Raw genomic sequence first — 22,328 nt, 5'->3', positions numbered from 1 at the left:
CGAAAAGGAAGCACATTTGGAAGCACCGACAAAGAAAAGGCAGCACCGCCAACGAATAGGAAGCACATTTGGAAGCACCGACAAAGAAAAGGCAGCACCGCCAACGAAAAGGAAGCACATTTGGAAGCACCGACAACGAAAAGGCAGCACCATCGACGAAAAGGAAGCACATTAATTTGTCATTGACTCCAATATTCATTGGCTCCAATATTCATTGGCTCCAATATTCATTGGCTCCAATATTCATTGGCTCCAATATTCATTGACTCCAAATATCCATGAGCTCCAATATCAATTAGCTCGAATTGCTCCAAAAGGTTCCATCAGCCTTTTGGCTCAAACAGTCTTTTGGCTCCGATAGTCATTGGCTCCAATAGTCATTGGCTACAATATTCATTGGCTCCAATAATCATTGACTGCAATATTCATTGGTTCCAATATTCATTGGCTCCAATATTCATTGGCTCCAATATTCAATGGCTCCAATATTCATTGACTCCAATATTCATTGGCTCCATCAGTCATTGACAACTACAGTCTTTTGGTCCCAAAAGTCTTTTGGCTTCAAATATATTAGGCTAGAATTCTTCGAGTCTAAGAGACTATGAGACCACATGGCTACGAGTCTAAAATGATCTAGCTGGTTACGAGTTATACATGGCTTGCGAGGCTTCAGAGCTACGAAGTTTCTAGTACACAGGTTTACATGACTGCGAGGATACAGGACTACAAGTCTGCAAGAGTACTTGACTACGAAGGTACTCGTCTACATGACTCCAGTTATCGCATCTGTCTTCGATGGAATTTTCTCTTTTGCTACATCTACACCATCAGCATTATGTTATAAGATTACAAAACTACTTGCTTACGTAGCTTCAAGTCTACGAGGCTCCAATACATCATGACTACGAGACTACGAGCCATGAGGTTACGAGACTATGCGATTGCAAATCTTCAAGGTTACGTCATCGCGAGGCTATAGGACTACGAAGCTTCCAGAACGCATGGTTACGAGAATGCATGACTAATTAGCCGCATGGCTACGAAACTTTATGTCTCTAACTGACTACAATAGCACTATTCAGTGGTGAGAGTTAATTTATTTCATGCAAAGGTACTTGCTGCAAGCAGTTCCGCTTTTCAACATCAGATGACGTCACGTTTTGCTTGCAGGTAAAATAATATTTATTTTATGCGGGATGCGGGTTGGTCACTAACGATCGCATAAGAAGAATGGCATCGATAGTCTTCAAGGAGAAGGAAGTTCATCCTTCCTGCTAGTGCTTCTCAGATTTCTCACGGTCCGCCATCTTGGATTGCGACGTCACGGCTACCATCTTGGATGGGTGTGACTTTGACCTTTGACCGAAACCGCAGGAATGATCGCAAGCACACGGATTAACCATCATAATATTGGCAAGAATAATCAGGAGCACACGGAGAAAAACGACACATGGTTTCTTTGATATAATAAAATTACAGAAAAAATATTTAAAAATAAAAATAAATTAATAAAAAAATTTAAAATAAAAACAAAAAATACATAAAATTCTGGCTTGTACTAGAACTCTATCTTTGCTCAACAATGATAAGTTTACAAGCTAGCAGAATCTGTTTATGTATTTTTTGTTTTTATTTTAAATTTTTTTATTAATTTATTTTTATTTTTAAATATTTTTTTCTGTAATTTTATGATATCAAAGAAACCATGTGTCGTTTTTCTCCGTGTGCTCCTGATTATTCTTGCCAATATTATGATGGTTAATCCGTGTGCTTGCGATCATTCCTGCGGTTTCGGTCAAAGGTCAAAGTCACACCCATCCAAGATGGTAGCCGTGACGTCGCAATCCAAGATGGCGGACCGTGAGAAATCTGAGAAGCACTAGCAGGAAGGATGAACTTCCTTCTCCTTGAAGACTATCGATGCCATTCTTCTTATGCGATCGTTAGTGACCAACCCGCATCCCGCATAAAATAAATATTATTTTACCTGCAAGCAAAACGTGACGTCATCTGATGTTGAAAAGCGGAACTGCTTGCAGCAAGTACCTTTGCATGAAATAAATTAACTCTCACCACTGAATAGTGCTATTGTAGTCAGTTAGAGACATAAAGTTTCGTAGCCATGCGGCTAATTAGTCATGCATTCTCGTAACCATGCGTTCTGGAAGCTTCGTAGTCCTATAGCCTCGCGATGACGTAACCTTGAAGACTTGCAATCGCATAGTCTCGTAACCTCATGGCTCGTAGTCTCGTAGTCATGATGTATTGGGGCCTCGTAGACTTGAAGCTACGTAAGCAAGTAGTTTTGTAATCTTATAACATAATGCTGATAGTGTAGATGTAGCAAAAGAGAAAATTCCATCGAAGACAGATGCAATAACTGGAGTCATGTAGACGAGTACCTTCGTAGTCAAGTACTCTTGCAAACTTGTAGTCCTGTATCCTCGCAGTCATGTAAACTTGTGTACTAGAAACTTCGTAGCTCTGTAGCCTCGCAAGCCATGTATAACTCGTAACCAGCTAGATAATTTTAGACTCGTAGCCATGTGGTCTCATAGTCTCTTAGACTCGAAGAATTCTAGCCTAATATATTTGGAGCCAAAAGACTTTTGGGACCAAAAGACTGTAGTTGTCAATGACTGATGGAGCCAATGAATATTGGAGTCAATGAATATTGGAGCCATTGAATATTGGAGCCAATGAATATTGGAGCCAATGAATATTGGAACCAATGAATATTGCAGTCAATGATTATTGGAGCCAATGAATATTGTAGCCAATGACTATTGGAGCCAATGACTATCGGAGCCAAAAGACTGTTGGAGCCAAAAGGCTGATGGAACCTTTTGGAGCAATTCGAGCTAATTGATATTGGAGATCATGGATATTTGGAGTCAATGAATATTGGAGCCAATGAATATTGGAGCCAATGAATATTGGAGCCAATGAATATTGGAGTCAATGATAAATTAATGTGCTTCCTTTTCGTCGATGGTGCTGCCTTTTCGTTGTCGGTGCTTCCAAATGTGCTTCCTTTTCGTTGGCGGTGCTGCCTTTTCTTTGTCGGTGCTTCCAAATGTGCTTCCTTTTCGTTGGCGGTGCTGCCTTTTCTTTGTCGGTGCTTCCAAATGTGCTTCCTTTTCGTTGGTGGTGCGGCTTTTTCGTTGATGGTGCTTCCTTTTCGTTGTCGGTGCTTCCAAATGTGCTGCCTTTTCGTTGTCGGTGCTTCCAAATGTGCTACCTTTTCGTTGGCGGTGCAGCCTATTCTTTGTCGGTGCTTCCAAATGTGCTTCCTTTTCGTTGGCGGTGCTGCCTTTTCTTTGTCGGTGCTTCCTAATGTGCTGCCTTTTCGTTGTCGGTGCTTCCAAATGTGCTGCCTTTTCGTTGTCGGTGCTTCCAAATGTGCTGCCTTTTCGTTGTCGGTGCTTTCAAATGTGCTGCCTTTTCGTTGTCGGTGCTTCCAAATGTGCTGCCTTTTCGTTGTCGGTGCTTCCAAATATGCTGCCTTTTCGTTGTCGGTGCTTCCAAATGTGCTGCCTTTTCGTTGTCGGTGCTTCCAAATGTGCTGCCTTTTCGTTGTCGGTGCTTCCAAATGTGCTGCCTTTTCGTTGTCGGTGCTTCCAAATGTGCTGCCTTTTCGTTGTCGGTGCGATCTTTGTGCTGCCTTTTCGTTGTCGGTGCGATCTTTGTGCTGCCTTTTCGTTGTCGGTGCTTCGAAATGTGCTGCCTTTTCGTTGTCGGTGCTTCCAAATGTGCTGCCTTTTCGTTGTCGGTGCTTCCAATTGTGCTGCCTTTTCGTTGTCGGTGCTTCCAAATGTGCTGCCTTTTCGTTGTCGGTGCTTCCAAATGTGCTGCCTTTTCGTTGTCGGTGCTTCCAAATGTGCTGTCTTTTCGTTGTCGGTGCTTCCAAATGTGCTGCCTTTTCGTTGTCGGTGCTTCCAAATGTGCTGCCTTTTCGTTGATGGTCCTTCTATTTTTAATGTTGTTTTGACTCTAGTATTATAGTAAATGGTTCTTGATTTGACTTGCGTATAATTCCATCCGGTGCATGTATATAAACGAGTCCTAGACAGCAGGTCGCTCAGTTTGTTACTGTCGTCGACGGTGTAAGGATCACCTAGATTATTTCATCTGGTGCATAAGTCGCGTAATTACCTGTTCTTGAGAACTCGATGGCATCTTTACCGACTTTAACGCCGAACTCGATGGACGTTGTACCATCGTCTACGGGAACCTTGACGTCAGCGACGACAATGGTGGAGCAGATCCCGTTGGCAACGACGACGACGTCATCATTGGAGGAGATTTCAACAGATGTGATACCACCAGCAGAAGATAGCTTAATGACTACTGAGCTGGATGTGCAGGAAACCACGACGATCGACGATACGACCTCGATGGAGACTTCAATGGATGCTGATTTGACAACTAGCGAACATCGGTGCTGTTACTGCGACAAGATTTTCTCAAACAACAGCAATGCTCGGCGGCACGAGAGGAGCGAATGTGCCAAGAACCTATATCGTAAAATGTTTGTTTGTGAGAAATGTCATAAGCAGTTTGCCAGAAAAGATAATATGAAAACGCACATGAAGGCATGCAAAGGTCCTGCTGTGCGGCAGAAAGTAAAGGTTTCGGCGCAACAACGATGCATCGATGTGCATAAGAGAATGCCTGGAAATTGTACTACTGTTGCAACTCCTGTATCTGTATCGGGTATGAAAGGATCTTCTTCATCACCACGGTATCCTTGCAGCTACTGTGATACGTCGTTCGCATTTTCCCATGATGCATGAAGACATGAGCGGAGCAAATGCACGAAGAATCCTTCTCGCATGAAGTTTCGATGTGATGAGTGCCTTAAATGGTTTACTCGAATTGACAGTTTGCGACATCATGCGAAAAAATGTAAAGGTGGAGTCTGTGCTCCTACTGCTGAACTACCTGCCGACATTTAGACTCCTCGCTTTAGATTGGAGACACGAAAGCGTACAACCAAAAAAACAGATGCCCGGCAACCGATTGTTATGACGTCTGCACATGGAACTAAACCTAAGACTGTGTTCGGAGCATTACAAGTGACCGATAATGGCTTCTACGTGGCGCAGTCTGCATTTCGTGGAACGTTGAAAGACTACTATTATCTAAATACGTTCGGTGAGTCGAAGGACATTTGTAATTTTCTTGACGATATCAGACAGAAGATAATCAATCAGCTTACTGATGATGTAGCAACAAACGGACCTTTGAAATATAACTTGTGGTTGGACTGTATATATGGAAAGCCATATCCGTACGATGACAAAGTGGAGAAGTGTGCATTCAAGACATCGGCTGCAGTAATTTATAGTTCTAACGATGTGAAGCAAACTGTTAAAAACGGTATCCAGAAACTCTGTCAAGAAGAGGTGGACTATGTCGGTAAAGGTTATGGCTGGACTCTGTCTAGTATAAACCGATTGGAGCTAAGAATTAGTCATTTCACACCGCTGTGGAACTAAATGATTATAAGATTGCTGGCTTTCGTAAGTGATCATGTAGTAGAATAGAATTTATGTAATAAATATTATGTTTGTAAAAGAACTTGCGGTGTTTAATTCCTCGAACCTGTTACTATTATGTTAAATTGATGTTATATTTATTTTTTTGCATCATCCTAGATCGTACCAAGGACCTTAGTCGATCTAATTAATCAGTATATTTATCGGAAATTTATTTAATGATTTCTGAACTTTTTTCCCGGATCTCTAGCATTAAAATTACACATTTCCAATATGGTGGTCTTGATGTCTGATAGGATGGTGGTCGTAGAGGATTTAGAGACTCTTTACGAATGTTGAACATGGTATATTGAAATTATTATTTTTTAAATTATATTAAACATTATTGCATCGATCGGGTATCGAACCGAGGACGGGAATCGATCGAATCAATATGTAAATTAATGAGTGATTTATTTAATGAATTTTGGAACTTTTCCCGAATTTCTAGCTAAATAATTACGGATTTTCAAGATGGCGGCCAAATGACAAGATGGCGGGTGTCACAGTAATAAATGATTACTGCACTCTAGCGGATACGAATTAAACTAACATGTCATCGGCGCACTCTAGCCGACGATACAATGATGATGGCTTCCAGCATCGAAGACAAGATGGCGGCCATGACGTCATACTAGATGATGATAAAAAGTGGCGGGAGTCAGTCTGCCAGCACCCACCACGAGGGAAGGATCGGTCGCCATTTTTATTTTTTTTGCACTCGTCGGGTTCGAACCGAGGACTCCGAGCTCCGTGTTGTAAATGTTTGTTTTTTAAATATGTTATTAAAAAAAATTTATTTTATTTTTTTATAATTTTAAAATTTTTTTTCATTAAAATCGGATAATAAATTTAAAGATGGCGGCCGTAACGTAAATTGCAACGGTGACATCATAATTTAAAATGGCTGATAACACAATGCCGGAATGTTCGAGAAAACGAAATGACGTCATCCAAGATGGTGGATTCAAGATGGCCGTCGGAGTCAAGGTCAAAGGTCAAGGTCACATCCTGATAGAGGCTTAACTGAGGCTTGAGTTAAGGATGCTTAAGCCTCTATCAGGACATTTCTAGCCGTTGGGATTTTTAAGGACTAAATCGGGAAATTTTCCCTCGAAACGGGAATTTTTCCCTCGAAAACGGGAAATTTTTTCTTAAAACGGGAAATTTTGAGTCATTTTGAGTCATTTTTGAGGAATTTTTGCCGCCGTGACGTCACAATCCAAGATGGCGGACCGACAATCTTCAATCCACAGCCTGAAGCCTGATCTAGGAAATACTATTGTATACTACTCAGCAGTACGGTAACTACGTCCTCATTGGCCCCGTCAAGTGCGGTAAAACATCCTTCACCGACCACAGACAATTATTACAAAAAAATACCTTGACATGAAATGTATTTGCGAAATACAGGTGTCCCTAGATATAAGACGCAATTGCTCTCGGACGATAATTTTCTTTACTGGTATTATCACCATTCTTATGCGGGAGAATAGTTTTTGTAGTCTTGTGATTCCCATTCTGAAAGAATTCCAATAATGGAATATGTGTTTATTATAGTAAATGGAGAAGTGTATATAATATTAGCAAATGGATAATTAAAAATATGAAAAGAAATTATAAAAAATTAACTAATTACTCTACTGCACATAAATCACAGATTTTAAAAAGCCAAAATTACTATAACATTCAAAATATTACAGAGCGTGCAATGTAGAAAACACGGACGCATGTTGTCTAAATGAAATAAATAAAATACAAGTCTGCGGCTTTAAAAACCAAAGAAATAAAATGTTTCATAAATATTCAACGCTTGTAAGGGTACAACTATTACACTGAAAGGACATAGTTTTTCTAGTACATCATACAAAATCCTAACCAGGCACACACACATATATGTATATATAATTTGTGTAACACTTCAATAAATTCGGCCATGATTTAAACCTAATAAATAAACAATGTAAACAAGCGAAACTCTACGGAGTATCGTCGAATAAAATCTGGGCCAAAAGTAAATCAATATTTTAGTGCTCAATACAATTCGAAGGAAATGGAAGATTTTTTTTTAGTATTATAAATGATCATACAAGGATTGCTGATTTGGTTTTGTATTAATTTTGAACGTAAAACTACCCCGAAAATATTGAATAAACTTTTCAGTTAAGCTGCATATAAACTGAACTGGTTTGCTAGCTGTCTTGCCATCGTAAACATGACTATGAGTCTGATTGGCCATGTTGGTGATATGCACGATTTTCAAGGCTGTCTCCCGATACCATATATGTGTTTTATTTTTATGCGAAATGAAGCACGAATATGTTTTATATTTCTTGTGTGAGATACTAGTTGCAAAGACGATGCAGTTGGATTTTATGGGTAGTGAATCAGTGGTATAAAATAACTTCATTTATTTTTTCCAGATAACATCTTTTTGACATTAGTATAATATAATCACTCGCCAAGCTGAGAACCTTATTTTTTGTAGTCATGAAAAAAATTGTTTGTATTCAATATCAGCTAATAACTTACTATTGCTAATGTGTTCTGTTTTGACCGTTTCGATGCGATAATATACCCGCCTGAACTCCTGCGATAATCGAACCATCTAGTGAGTAAACTCGGAACTAATCGGAGCTCTAGCAGCAAACTGTTGAACTCGTTCCTTTCATCAGCGGCAAGTGACAGTTAAATCACAATATTTTGTACTCATATTATTTAAATTCTGTACGTTGTATTAAAAAATTAATCGGCAGAATTGTTCATTGTACCTCCTTTAAGTTGTGTGCAAAGTAACAGCCGTGCACCGTTAAAATATATACCTAATATTTAGTTTTGAAAATTTGAAAATTTAAATTAAATAATAAAGAATTTTTTGAGAAAATTTTTATCATATTTACAAAATTCAAAGTTTTATTTCCAATTCTGCCGTTTATTATTTTTTTATCTACTAAGATATTCACGGGAGAAAACATTTTCTTGGAGGTTAGCAAGATACTTGGGTACCCAAGTACGCATCGTAGCATCTTAAAATGACCAGTTTTATTTGCTTTTGAGAGTTTTTCTAACACTTTTACCGGACATCGTGAATAATCCTGCAATAGTTGTGATCAAGATATATTCATTCTATCTATCTATGTTGTCAAGTGATGTTAGTTGCCAATTTAGTTACATCAAAGGTGTACTGAAATATAAAAACCTGAATTTGAACACTCAATTTATAATAAGACATATTACCTGACTCCACTTTGGTTCCAAAATTTGAAGGTCAGCTTGTGTAGATATAGCAGCCTAAGTAAATTGAAGTTGCAGGCGATTAATTAGGCATTCTAATTTCCCTGCTGCTGCAACAAAGATGTCAGTAGCAAACACTTATCCATCAGCAAGTCCCTAGCGAATCTAAAAAGCAAAGTATATATCCTTGCAACCTATCCCTCTATAGATCTCCCATCTTCCTTTCACATTTTCTCCGTTTGGGCTGGCTCCTGTAAAAATCTGGTGTCATATAGCCTGCATGTGAAGCATGTGTGACATAGATGAAGGTTTTCTTAACATACCTACGAACCTGGATTGAGCTACCTGTACATTTGTAATTATTATATTTTTTTAAGAAGGTAGGTACATCAGTTGCCAAGAATGAAACATTTTCTCTATTTCGGCTGGCTTCTGTAAAAATCTAGTGTCATATAGCCCGCATGTGACACATGTGTGACATAGATGAAGGTTTTCTTAACATACCTACGAACCTGGATTAAGCTACATGTACATTTGTAATTATTATATTTTTTTAAGTAGTTAGGTACATCAGTTGCCAAGAATGACACATTTTCTCTATTTCGGCTGTCTCCTGTAAAAATCTGGTGTCATATAGCCCGCATGTGACATACAGGAGGGTTTTCGTAACATACCTACGAACCTGGATTAAGCTACGTGTACATTTGTAATTATTATATTTTTTTAAGTAGTTAGGTACATCAGTTGCCAAGAATGACACATTTTCTCTATTACGGCTGGCTTCTGTAAAAATCTGGTGTCATATAGCCCGCATGTGACACATGTGTGACATAGATGAAGGTTTTCTTAACATACCTACGAACCTGGATTGAGCTACATGTTCATTTCTAATTATTATATTTTTTTAAGTAGTTAGGTACATCAGTTGCCAAGAATGACACATTTCCTCTAATTCGGCTGGCTCCTGTAAAAATCTGGTATCATATAGCCCACATGTGACACATATGTGACATACAGGAGGGTTTTCGTAACATACCTACGAACCTGGATTGAGCTACGTGTACATTTGTAATTATTATACTTTTTTAACAAGGTAGGTACATCAGTTGCCAAGAATGACACTTTTTCTCTATTTCGGCTGGCTCCTGTAAAAATCCGGTGTCATATAGCCCGCATGTGACACATATGTGACATACAGGAGGGTTTTCGTAACATACCTACGAACCTGGATTGAGCTACGTGTACATTTGTAATTATTATACTTTTTTAAGAAGGTAGGTACATCAGTTGCCAAGAATGACACATTTTCTCTATTTCGGCTGGCTCCTGTAAAAATCTGGTGTCATATAGCCCGCATGTGACACATGTGTGACATAGATGAAGGTTTTCTTAACATACCTACGAACCTGGATTGAGCTACATGTACATTTGTAATTATTATATTTTTTTAAGTAGTTAGGTACATCAGTTGCCAAGAATGAAACATTTTCTCTATTTCGGCTGGCTTCTGTAAAAATCTAGTGTCATATAGCCCGCATGTGACACATGTGTGACATAGATGAAGGTTTTCTTAACATACCTACGAACCTGGATTAAGCTACATGTACATTTGTAATTATTATATTTTTTTAAGTAGTTAGGTACATCAGTTGCCAAGAATGACACATTTTCTCTATTTCGGCTGTCTCCTGTAAAAATCTGGTGTCATATAGCCCGCATGTGACATACAGGAGGGTTTTCGTAACATACCTACGAACCTGGATTGAGCTACGTGTACATTTGTAATTATTATATTTTTTTAAGTAGTTAGGTACATCAGTTGCCAAGAATGACACATTTTCTCTATTTCGGCTGGCTCCTGTAAAAATCTGGTGTCATATAGCCCGCATGTGACACATGTGTGACATAGATGAAGGTTTTCTTAACATACCTACGAACCTGGATTGAGCTACATGTTCATTTGTAATTATTATATTTTTTTAAGTAGTTAGGTACATCAGTTGCCAAGAATGACACATTTCCTCTAATTCGGCTGGCTCCTGTAAAAATCTGGTATCATATAGCCCGCATGTGACACATATGTGACATACAGGAGGGTTTTCGTAACATACCTACGAACCTGGATTGAGCTACGTGTACATTTGTAATTATTATACTTTTTTAACAAGGTAGGTACATCAGTTGCCAAGAATGACACATTTTCTCTATTTCGGCTGGCTCCTGTAAAAATCCGGTGTCATATAGCCCGCATGTGACACATATGTGACATACAGGAGGGTTTTCGTAACATACCTACGAACCTGGATTGAGCTACGTGTACATTTGTAATTATTATACTTTTTTAAGAAGGTAGGTACATCAGTTGCCAAGAATGACACATTTTCTCTATTTCGGCTGGCTCCTGTAAAAATCTGGTGTCATATAGCCCGCATGTGACACATGTGTGACATAGATGAAGGTTTTCTTAACATACCTACGAACCTGGATTGAGCTACATGTACATTTGTAATTATTATATTTTTTTAAGTAGTTAGGTACATCAGTTGCCAAGAATGACACATTTTCTCTATTTCGGCTGTCTCCTGTAAAAATTTGGTGTCATATAGCCCGCATGTGACACATATGTGACATACAGGAGGGTTTTCGTAACATACCTACAAACCTGGATTGAGCTACGTGTACATTTGTAATTATTATACTTTTTTAAGAAGGTAGGTACACCAGTTGCCAAGAATGACACATTTTCTCTATTTCGGCTGGCATCTGTAAAAATCTGGTGTCATATAGCCCACATGTGACACATATGTGACATACAGGAGGGTTTTCGTAACATACCAACGAACCTGGATTGAGCTACGTGTACATTTGTAATTATTATTTATTTTTAAGAAGGTAGGTACATCAGTAGCCAAGAATGACACATTTTCTCTATTTCGGCTGGCTCCTGTAAAAATCTGGTGTCAAATAGCCCGCATGTGACACATGTGTGACATAGATAAAGGTTTTCTTAACATACCTACGAACCTGGATTGAGCTCAATGTACATTTGTAATTATTATATTTTTGTTAAGTAGTTAGGTACATCAGTTGCCAAGAATGTAACATTTTCTCTATTTCGGCTGGCTCCTTCAAAAATCTGGTGTCATATAGCCCGCATGTGACACATGTGTGACATAGATGAAGGTTTTCTTAACATACCTACGAACCTGGATTGAGCTACATGTACATTTGTAATTATTATATTTTTTTAAGTAGTTAGGTACATCAGTTGCCAAGAATGACACATTTTCTCTATTTCGGCTGGCTCCTGTAAAAATCTGATGTCATATAGCCCGCATGTGACACATGTGTGACATAGATGAAGGTTTTCTTAACATACCTACGAACCTGGATTGAGCTACATGTAAATTTGTAATTATTATATTTTTTTAAGTAGTTAGGTACATCAGTTGACAAGAATGACACATTTTCTCTATTTCGGCTGGCTCCTGTAAAAATCTGATGTCATATAGCCCGCATGTGACACATGTGTGACATAGATGAAGGTTTTCTTAACATACCTACGAACCTGGATTGAGCTACGTGTACATTTGTTATTATTATTAATTTTTTTTTAAGAAGGTAGGTACATCAGTAGCCAAGAATGACACATTTTCTCTATTTCGGCTGTCTCCTGTAAAAATCTGGTGTCAAATAGCCCTTATGTGGCACATGTGTGACATAGATGAAGGTTTTCTTAACATACCTAGGAACCTGGATTGAGCTACATGTACATTTGTAATTATTATATTTTTTTAAGTAGTTAGGTACATCAGTTGCCAAGAATGACACATTTTCTCTATTTCGGCTGTCTCCTGTAAAAATCTGGTGTCATATAGCCCGCATGTGACATACTTTAGGGTTTTCGTAACATACCTACGAACCTGGATTGAGCTACGTGTACATTTGTAATTATTATATTTTTTTAAGTAGTTAGGTACATCAGTTGCCAAGAATGACACATTTTCTCTATTTCGGCTGGCTCCTGTAAAAATCTGGTGTCATATAGCCCGCATGTGACACATGTGTGACATAGATGAAGGTTTTCTTAACATACCTACGAACCTGGATTGAGCTACATGTTCATTTGTAATTATTATATTTTTTTAAGTAGTTAGGTACATCAGTTGCCAAGAATGACACATTTCCTCTAATTCGGCTGGCTCCTGTAAAAATCTGGTATCATATAGCCCGCATGTGACACATATGTGACATACAGGAGGGTTTTCGTAACATACCTACGAACCTGGATTGAGCTACGTGTACATTTGTAATTATTATACTTTTTTAACAAGGTAGGTACATCAGTTGCCAAGAATGACACATTTTCTCTATTTCGGCTGGCTCCTGTAAAAATCCGGTGTCATATAGCCCGCATGTGACACATATGTGACATACAGGAGGGTTTTCGTAACATACCTACGAACCTGGATTGAGCTACGTGTACATTTGTAATTATTATACTTTTTTAAGAAGGTAGGTACATCAGTTGCCAAGAATGACACATTTTCTCTATTTCGGCTGGCTCCTGTAAAAATCTGGTGTCATATAGCCCGCATGTGACACATGTGTGACATAGATGAAGGTTTTCTTAACATACCTACGAACCTGGATTGAGCTACATGTACATTTGTAATTATTATATTTTTTTAAGTAGTTAGGTACATCAGTTGCCAAGAATGACACATTTTCTCTATTTCGGCTGTCTCCTGTAAAAATTTGGTGTCATATAGCCCGCATGTGACACATATGTGACATACAGGAGGGTTTTCGTAACATACCTACAAACCTGGATTGAGCTACGTGTACATTTGTAATTATTATACTTTTTTAAGAAGGTAGGTACACCAGTTGCCAAGAATGACACATTTTCTCTATTTCGGCTGGCATCTTTAAAAATCTGGTGTCATATAGCCCACATGTGACACATATGTGACATACAGGAGGGTTTTCGTAACATACCAACGAACCTGGATTGAGCTACGTGTACATTTGTAATTATTATTTATTTTTAAGAAGGTAGGTACATCAGTAGCCAAGAATGACACATTTTCTCTATTTCGGCTGGCTCCTGTAAAAATCTGGTGTCAAATAGCCCGCATGTGACACATGTGTGACATAGATAAAGGTTTTCTTAACATACCTACGAACCTGGATTGAGCTACATGTACATTTGTAATTATTATATTTTTTTAAGTAGTTAGGTACATCAGTTGCCAAGAATGTAACATTTTCTCTATTTCGGCTGGCTCCTTTAAAAATCTGGTGTCATATAGCCCGCATGTGACACATGTGTGACATAGATGAAGGTTTTCTTAACATACCTACGAACCTGGATTGAGCTACATGTACATTTGTAATTATTATATTTTTTTAAGTAGTTAGGTACATCAGTTGCCAAGAATGACACATTTTCTCTATTTCGGCTGGCTCCTGTAAAAATCTGATGTCATATAGCCCGCATGTGACACATGTGTGACATAGATGAAGGTTTTCTTAACATACCTACGAACCTGGATTGAGCTACATGTAAATTTGTAATTATTATATTTTTTTAAGTAGTTAGGTACATCAGTTGACAAGAATGACACATTTTCTCTATTTCGGCTGGCTCCTGTAAAAATCTGATGTCATATAGCCCGCATGTGACACATGTGTGACATAGATGAAGGTTTTCTTAACATACCTACGAACCTGGATTGAGCTACATGTATATTTGTAATTATTATATTTTTTTAAGTAGTTAGGTACATCAGTTGCCAAGAATGACACATTTTCTCTATTTCGGCTGGCTCCTGTAAAAATCTGGTGTCATATAGCCCGCATGTGACACATATGTGACATACAGGAGGGTTTTCGTAACATACCTACGAACCTGGATTGAGCTACGTGTACATTTGTTATTATTATTAATTTTTTTTTAAGAAGGTAGGTACATCAGTAGCCAAGAATGACACATTTTCTCTATTTCGGCTGTCTCCTGTAAAAATCTGGTGTCAAATAGCCCTTATGTGGCACATGTGTGACATAGATGAAGGTTTTCTTAACATACCTAGGAACCTGGATTGAGCTACATGTACATTTGTAATTATTATATTTTTTTAAGTAGTTAGGTAGTTCAGTTGCCAAGAATGACACATTTTCTCTATTTCGGCTGGCTCCTGTAAAAATCTGGTGTCATATAGCCCGCATGTGACACATGTGTGACATACAGGAGGGTTTTCTTAACATACCTACGAACCTGGATTTAGCTACATGTACATTTGTAATTATTATATATTTTTAAATAGTTAGGTACATCAGTTGCCAAGAATGACACATTTTCCCTATTTCGGCTGGCTCCTGTAAATATCTGGTGTCTTATAGCCCGCATGTGACACATGTGACATACAGAGGGTTTTCCTAACATACCTACGAACCTGGATTGAGCTACCTGTACATTTGTAATTATTATACTTTTTTTGTTGTCTATTTTAATATTTATATATCAAAATTACGCTTTTTTTCAAATTCTAATTTCTGATTCTAAAATTTTTTATCTAATAAACATTTACATTTTTATTTAATTTTGAAGATCTGACTTGCAAACAATTTATTAACATGTCTAAGTTCATGACCATGCATATATATATATTTTTTTTCCTTTTTTATACACATCAATTTAAGGATTGACTTAGGCTGTTGTTGCACGAACGAATTTCCGGGTTTTCAAGGTGTGTACGATAATTATGGTACGATCCGGGAATTTTTCAGATTCGAATCTGAGATTCGAATCTAACTTATCCTCAGTCTTTAAAAATATGAACTACTGGTAACTATGTCATGTATTGAACACACTTATAAAATATGTTAGGAAGTTTCAAAAAAGAATTTTGGGTTTTTTTCTATTACAGAGGCTCTCCTTCAGAACTACCATTTAAGGAAATCATAGGGTTAAAATCATTTAACAGGATAAACATTGTTTAAGCTATTATCAATATTTCTCTTATTTCACTAATTTAACCACACAATTTTCTTTGAATTTTGAAGCCTTCACATCTACCGGCTTTTCGAAATTCCAAAGCGAATTTAAAATTCAATTTTAAAAGAAATTATAAATAAGTATGATTAATAGTTATATCTTACTTACTCATTTGACACAAATGACTCACTCATTGAAGACATATATAAACATTACTATAATGCTAATGGTAAATTAACATATACACCAGGAATATAAAATTATTCTTTAAAATTTCTTTAATTACTCAAGCTCAGCTCTATTTTTAAGAACTCAACTCAACTCGAAGGTGCTATTACTGAACTCAGCTTGGCTCGACTTGATCCGAACCACAAATTTGTAGACACGTCTATCTCTAAAATTTTCTAACAAAACTTTTATAACAAAGGGTCATTATATAAAACTAGTAGTTCATTCCCAAACTACTAACGATGTTCTGTATTGTAGTGTACTTAAGTACTGTCCAAATTTTGTACCTACTTACCTACTATCAGAACAAACCAAGGAAACTTTTTTTTAAGTAAAATACTACCACCTAATAACTTATAGTATTTGAAAATAAAATATGAAAACCATTCTAAGAAAAACTATAAATTTAGATACGTTGATAAATTAGTTCTTACAAGGTTTCTTATAGATAAAAGGAAACTAATAGACCATCCAAGGAAATAGTTTGAATTAAAATAATGCCACAATAATAACTAATATTTAAAATGTAATCGACAACCTCACGAATAAATAATAATAAACTAAGATTAATGTGCAAATTTTTATATGTTAAGGCAATAAATACATTCTTGCAGATGTAGTAATAATTCAATTATATTTAATTGTAAGTTATTTTCTTTAGTTCACTTTTGAGGCGTAGTATCATGATCTCTAGGGACACTATCCTCTTTGGATTCCAAGCCTGAATTCAAGTAGTATAATGAATTTGTAAACTACATTACTATTTACTAAATATATCACAAACCCTTTCCCAGAAAATGCAGAAAAAATTATACCAAACTTAACCTTTTTCCTGAGGTTGCATGGCTTATAATTTATTGCTGCGTCAAAGGCCTTTGACGCAGCTACAATCCAAGAGCCAAGCAACTTCAGACAATGGCCACAAAAGCCTACAATCCTTATTAACCTATGTCCAGGGTGTCATTACACTTTTCATTTTGATAAATGTATAGGCAATGCAGTTTTTTAACACTACCAATTTTGGGTTTAAAGATTATTTATTAGGTTATTTAAATAATAAAAATATTACAAATTCTGCAAAGTAATTCAAATAATAAAAAAAAATGGCCCATTTGGGTAAGCTCCAATAAAAAATGTATTTAATTCATAATTAATAACCAAAAATATTTAAGTAATACATTATAGATCATTTTTGTAGCTGGACTACCCTAACCAACATTTTCTTAAGTTATCATTTTCCTTATTTCCCAGAAGACACTCTTCTATGGAATTTTTAAAATATCCAATATATTCCTAAATGTGCATATCAAAAAAAGTTTTAAAGTGCTGATAAAAATTATCTGGTTAAACCTAGCAGAACTGCAAGTCCTCGCCATCTCAACATAAATATCATTGGAATAAATAAGGTTTTTCAATCATTTTCAGTACTTGGTTAGGTTTACTATTTCAATGTAAATAATGGCCAAGTAAATGTTTCAGAGGTAGTCATACATTAGCTATGTGCTGTTTTTCTCTTATTTATCATAAGTTCATTTGTCATAAGTTCAATTATTTACATAATTTAAATTTTAAAAGCTGCTAAAATGTGTTATTACCCATTTGGCTTGTTGGCTATGTTTTCAAGTGTAGTCATATAATTTTTCTTTTCTTTTTTTTTGACCTGACGTCTAATAAAGCGATGAACGCCGGCTGCACGCACGAAAAAGTGTCCCATAATGCACATTGTCCCACTATGGATGTGTCCTGTTATGCTCTTTGTACGCATGCGTGGCATCTCTCTTCCACTCGATTGGAACAACCATCAATTTGACTTTTTAATCTATTTTCATCATTTGAATTATTAATATTATGTAATTTAACAATCGTCCACCGATTTTCAGCACAATCGATACGGTTATTTAAAAGTAACGTTGAATATTCAAATACATTTTTAACGAACAATGGTGTTTTACAGTTACACATAATAATTCAAATTACACCCGGGATCTTTTGCACAATGTTTTAAAACATATTGTAACACATTATAAATAAGTTTCGTGTATTTGGGATGTGTATTTGTTATTAAATCGTATTACAAAAACGAAATAATATTATTCCCCTAACGTGCTGCTATCTACGGTGACGGACACGAACCGAATGAAACGCGATATCTATCCGCTATCGCGGGAACCAGGCACGGCGAGTGCAGTAATAATATGTTTTGTTACAATTGACTAAAGATTTATGGTGATTCATATAGTGATGGCCCGATATTCGATATCGGAAGATCGGTAATATCGACAGATTTTTCAATATCGGACATCGGTAACTACTTGCGATATTTTGATAACCAATGTTTGCTATCGCCAATAATACTTCTCACATAACCTTAACCGTAATTCCAAGCTTATTTTCCGCGGGCGTAATTTATCTTTCTTCACGTCAACATATTACCTAGTAATTCCAAGCATATTTTCCACTGAAACAATTTCAAGCCTATTTCTTCTTTCTGATACTGCAATGCATCCCACAGTACAATTCTTCCACGTGTACACAAATACCGGTTATTAGTGCAAATTTATTAGTAGTTTCAGATATTCGCAAAATGTTTTCGCTTGATGAATTTTCGAAGTTCAATAAGTGTACATAAATTGAAAACATAAACGAAAATAATTGCGATATTTAATTTAATAAGTGGTGTAGCTGTAAGTAAACATGAAGAATAAAGTTGCTGCTTGATATGACAGGCATTTTCTTTCCATGTCGTTTCATGGTCGCCAACTGCTGTTCTATACAAAGACGTTACATAAGTTTTACAAAAGCTAAAATATGAAACGTGTTTAAGTAGGGCAAGTTGCAGCAAAGGTGTTATGTTGGCTATATTGAGTGCATTGCCAACAACATAAATAAAGATGTGTGGTTTTATAAACTCTGCAGTACGTTTCAAAGTTGTATTGAAATTACTTTTCACGTAATTTTAACGTGTTTTCGCACCAATAAATGGAGTGATACACTTGAACAATGGTCACAACATTTGCTAATTGAAGACCTTTCTTTCTAGTGTGTCGTTTACCGTGATGAAATTTTACAAAGGGTACAAAAGTTTGATGTTTTTCGGACAGTATTTTTCTTAGATTACAGTTGAGACACTGGACTAAGTACATGCAGTGACTCGTGATTCATACATTATAAGCAAATACACTAGAGACTAATACATTCGCCTTTGTCAAACAGAGCCCTCAGCGAAGTCTAGCGGCGGGAAAAATCCTTAACCTTGCTCGGTCCGCTGGTTGAGAGTGTGACCAGTGCACTCTAGCAGACGTTTCTGTGACCCTCCAGGCAGGTTCTCATCTTGGCCACCAGAGAGCATTACTCATCCCTCCCATAAGAGACAGCTTGTCACAATCGACCTTGGCAGCAGTCGCAGTGTGATTGCGATCTTAGTTCGCCTGTGACTCGCGTGAGAGCGCGGCAAGCGCTTTGCAGTCTGCTTTGCCCCTTCGGGCATCTCCGGACACCTTCGGGCAATCACCCCCCCCCCCCCCCCCCCTCTTTTGATGGGGGCAGTTACTTTCTTTAATTAGGCGCACCGACGCCATTTTTTAAAGATTCGGCGGGCAGCATCTGGTCAGTACGGACCACGCGTCGCGATTCGCGAGAGTCAATCTCTGTTGTTCTTCCAAGACTTGACACTACGTCATGTAGTCTCCAACGTCGAGGCATAGATGCCTTATTTTTTTAATTTGTATTTTTTTGTCTGCCCATAATAGTTTGTTTTTTTTTATCTAAATGATTTCTTCTTTTCTCGTCATGGCTTCCGCGGATTTCCGCGCCGCGATTTGACTACTCGACTCCTGAAGCCAGCTAACGTGACTTCACCCCACTGTTTGGGTAAGTGATAGTCATATTTCCCCCCCCCCCCCCCCCTTTTTTTTTGCCTTTCCCTGGGCATAGTCTTGCCCAGACTTAGCCGCCTGTTAACCAGTCTAAGCAATTTGGGACTTTGGTTACAGGCGGGGTGCAAGAATAATGTGCAAGATTAGCCTGCAAGAATAAGAATGGAACTTCTCTGCCAAAATTAGCAGTCCGTGATTGGCTACCATGCAGTCACAAGTTTTCTCCCCTCTCCGGTCGACATACAAGTTTCTACATAAAATTAATTCTTCTGGACTTTAATCTACAGAACCTCCAGTGCCAGGACCCGCCAGATTTAAGGACACAGGATTTAGTTAAATTCATTTCAAAAGAAAATTAAAAACAAAATGTAATTGTCTTTCTTTTGAGCCTGCGAGCTCACTTAAAACCAGGGTCAAGTTTAAGAGGTATGGTTGTTTTACTTTTATATGTATTTTGTTGCTCCGGGGCTCCCTTCTGTTTATAATTAATATATTTTAATACATGTGTACTTAAAGATAAAAGAAAAGAAAAAGCTAAGTAAATTATTTTAGTAAAAGGGCAGTTATATAAATCAAACCAGCAGTCTTGTTATTTCATTATTATTCATCCTCGATCCACATAGCCTCCTAGAGTTCCTAGTAGGTTATAAGTAAATTCCTTTGTACGACGTCTGGGCACCTCTGTGATTATTGTTGTCGTTTGTTTGTTTTTTGGGCTGACACTTCCAAGGCCTTAATTTTTTACTTATTAATTTAATGAGTGTTTACCTGCAGCCCAGCATGCGTTACACAATGTATAGTTCAATGTATTTAATGTGAAAGTGTATCCTTGTGGGAGGAAGCTGTGTTGTGATTGGTTGGGAAGGTCACATGTCTCCCTCCTTCCTGTTTGGCTGGAGCCTGTAATGTTATCTCGCCAGTTCTCTGCTCTATGTTGGGTTAATTTACGTTTGGCAGTGGCTCACGCAAAAAAATAATGCACTGGGTGATAAACTTCACAACTGTGATCCGGGCTGCGCCGTTTAGAAACATCATTTCTGAACTTTTATTTAGAATTTTAAATGAACGCAGTTGTTGGCATTCAGACTATGATGGGGCTATAGCAAAGTCTTAGGTGCCATCCCAAGGGCATGTTTGTCCTTAGTCTGTACCGTCAACACCAAGCGACTTCGGGACTTATGAATAAAATGGAATGTGTATGTGAATATTCACAACGTTTTGAACACCATTAAAATTCATTAACATTCATTTTTTGAGCAGGGAAATTTTGTCTGTGTTACTGTGGAATCCGTTTCTATTGTTTGTGAATAGTATGTAATGACTTAATGAAGGACATTTTGTTTTTGTGCAAGAACTATAAACAAGTTAATCAACCTAAAATTCTACCTAAATCATTTTCTTAAGTAAAGACTGCCTAGACTAAATTGGTACTTAACATTGAAATTTAAAAATATCCACAAGCAATTTTCGGTGAACATGTTCATAGTTTATTTATATACTAGGGAATGCCCAGCATGTGTTATTATGCCTCTTTAATTTTTTTTTGTAATGTATTTGAAGTAGGTACACATGTACAAAGCATCTCACTCTACATCTATCCCTCTATATATGTCCTGCTATAAATCTTACTATATTTCTCTATATACATAAAAATTCCTCTCTGTCTCTCCTCCTTCTCTCTCTCTCTCTCTCTCTCCATATATATGTGCGTGTGTGTGTGTGTATGTGTGTGTATGTATATATATGTGTGTATATATATATATGTGTATGTGTGTATATATATATATATATATATATGTATATAGCAACGCCCACCAGCTCCTCCCCTTCCCTCGTTCCCCTTAAAACCCCCTCCCGCCATCCCTTCTGACGTCCGCGTGACGTAGGCACCTCCTTCCAGGCCTACTGAATGCAACACTAACGTCATCTGGATTTTTTATATATGGGGCTGTTTTTCATTTGCTCGTTCTGTTCTGTTCCAGGAGCGATCACCGTGAGGGGTGCGCATAGGGTGTGCCTTCTGGTCTGTGTCTTATATTTTAGATAGTTCAGTAGTTTGCCTTCTGCGTCCATGTTTGCCTTCTTTTTCTTTTGGGCTCGTACAGTAATGCTTGCTGGACACTGACTCTATTTCGTAATTATCTGGTTTGCATTGCCAGTGTGTTTTACCTAATTTGCATTATTTGGCTTTCCTTAGTTATTTTTTTATATTCTCTTCGAGGCCATGTGTTTTGTTAAAGTTAAATTTTTCCCGGCCTTCTCGTTTGCCTTGTGCTCACTTCGAGTTTGTTACTTGCTTTGACCCATTTTCCGTTGGGGCGTATACCGTTTTCTCCACCACACCTCTCACGTCCGGACAGACAGCATTCTCTCAGAATTTCTTGTATGCATTTTAAATAACGATAGCACGTAAATTATATACTGACTATTTGTATTGATCACGTGTAT

At 37.4% G+C, this 22,328-nt stretch overlaps 1 protein-coding gene across 3 annotated transcripts in view; it reads right to left on the bottom strand.

The window, feature by feature from the left end:
- Window positions 1–22,328, bottom strand: part of LOC134527662 (merlin) — a 124,862-nt gene that overhangs the window by 79,966 nt on the left and 22,568 nt on the right. The gene's annotated exons all lie outside the window — the stretch shown is intronic.

This window comes from Bacillus rossius, chromosome 1, assembly GCF_032445375.1.
Source record: "Bacillus rossius redtenbacheri isolate Brsri chromosome 1, Brsri_v3, whole genome shotgun sequence".
Taxonomy (NCBI): Eukaryota; Metazoa; Arthropoda; class Insecta; order Phasmatodea; family Bacillidae; genus Bacillus; species Bacillus rossius.
This window is presented reverse-complemented; position numbering and strand designations above follow the sequence as displayed.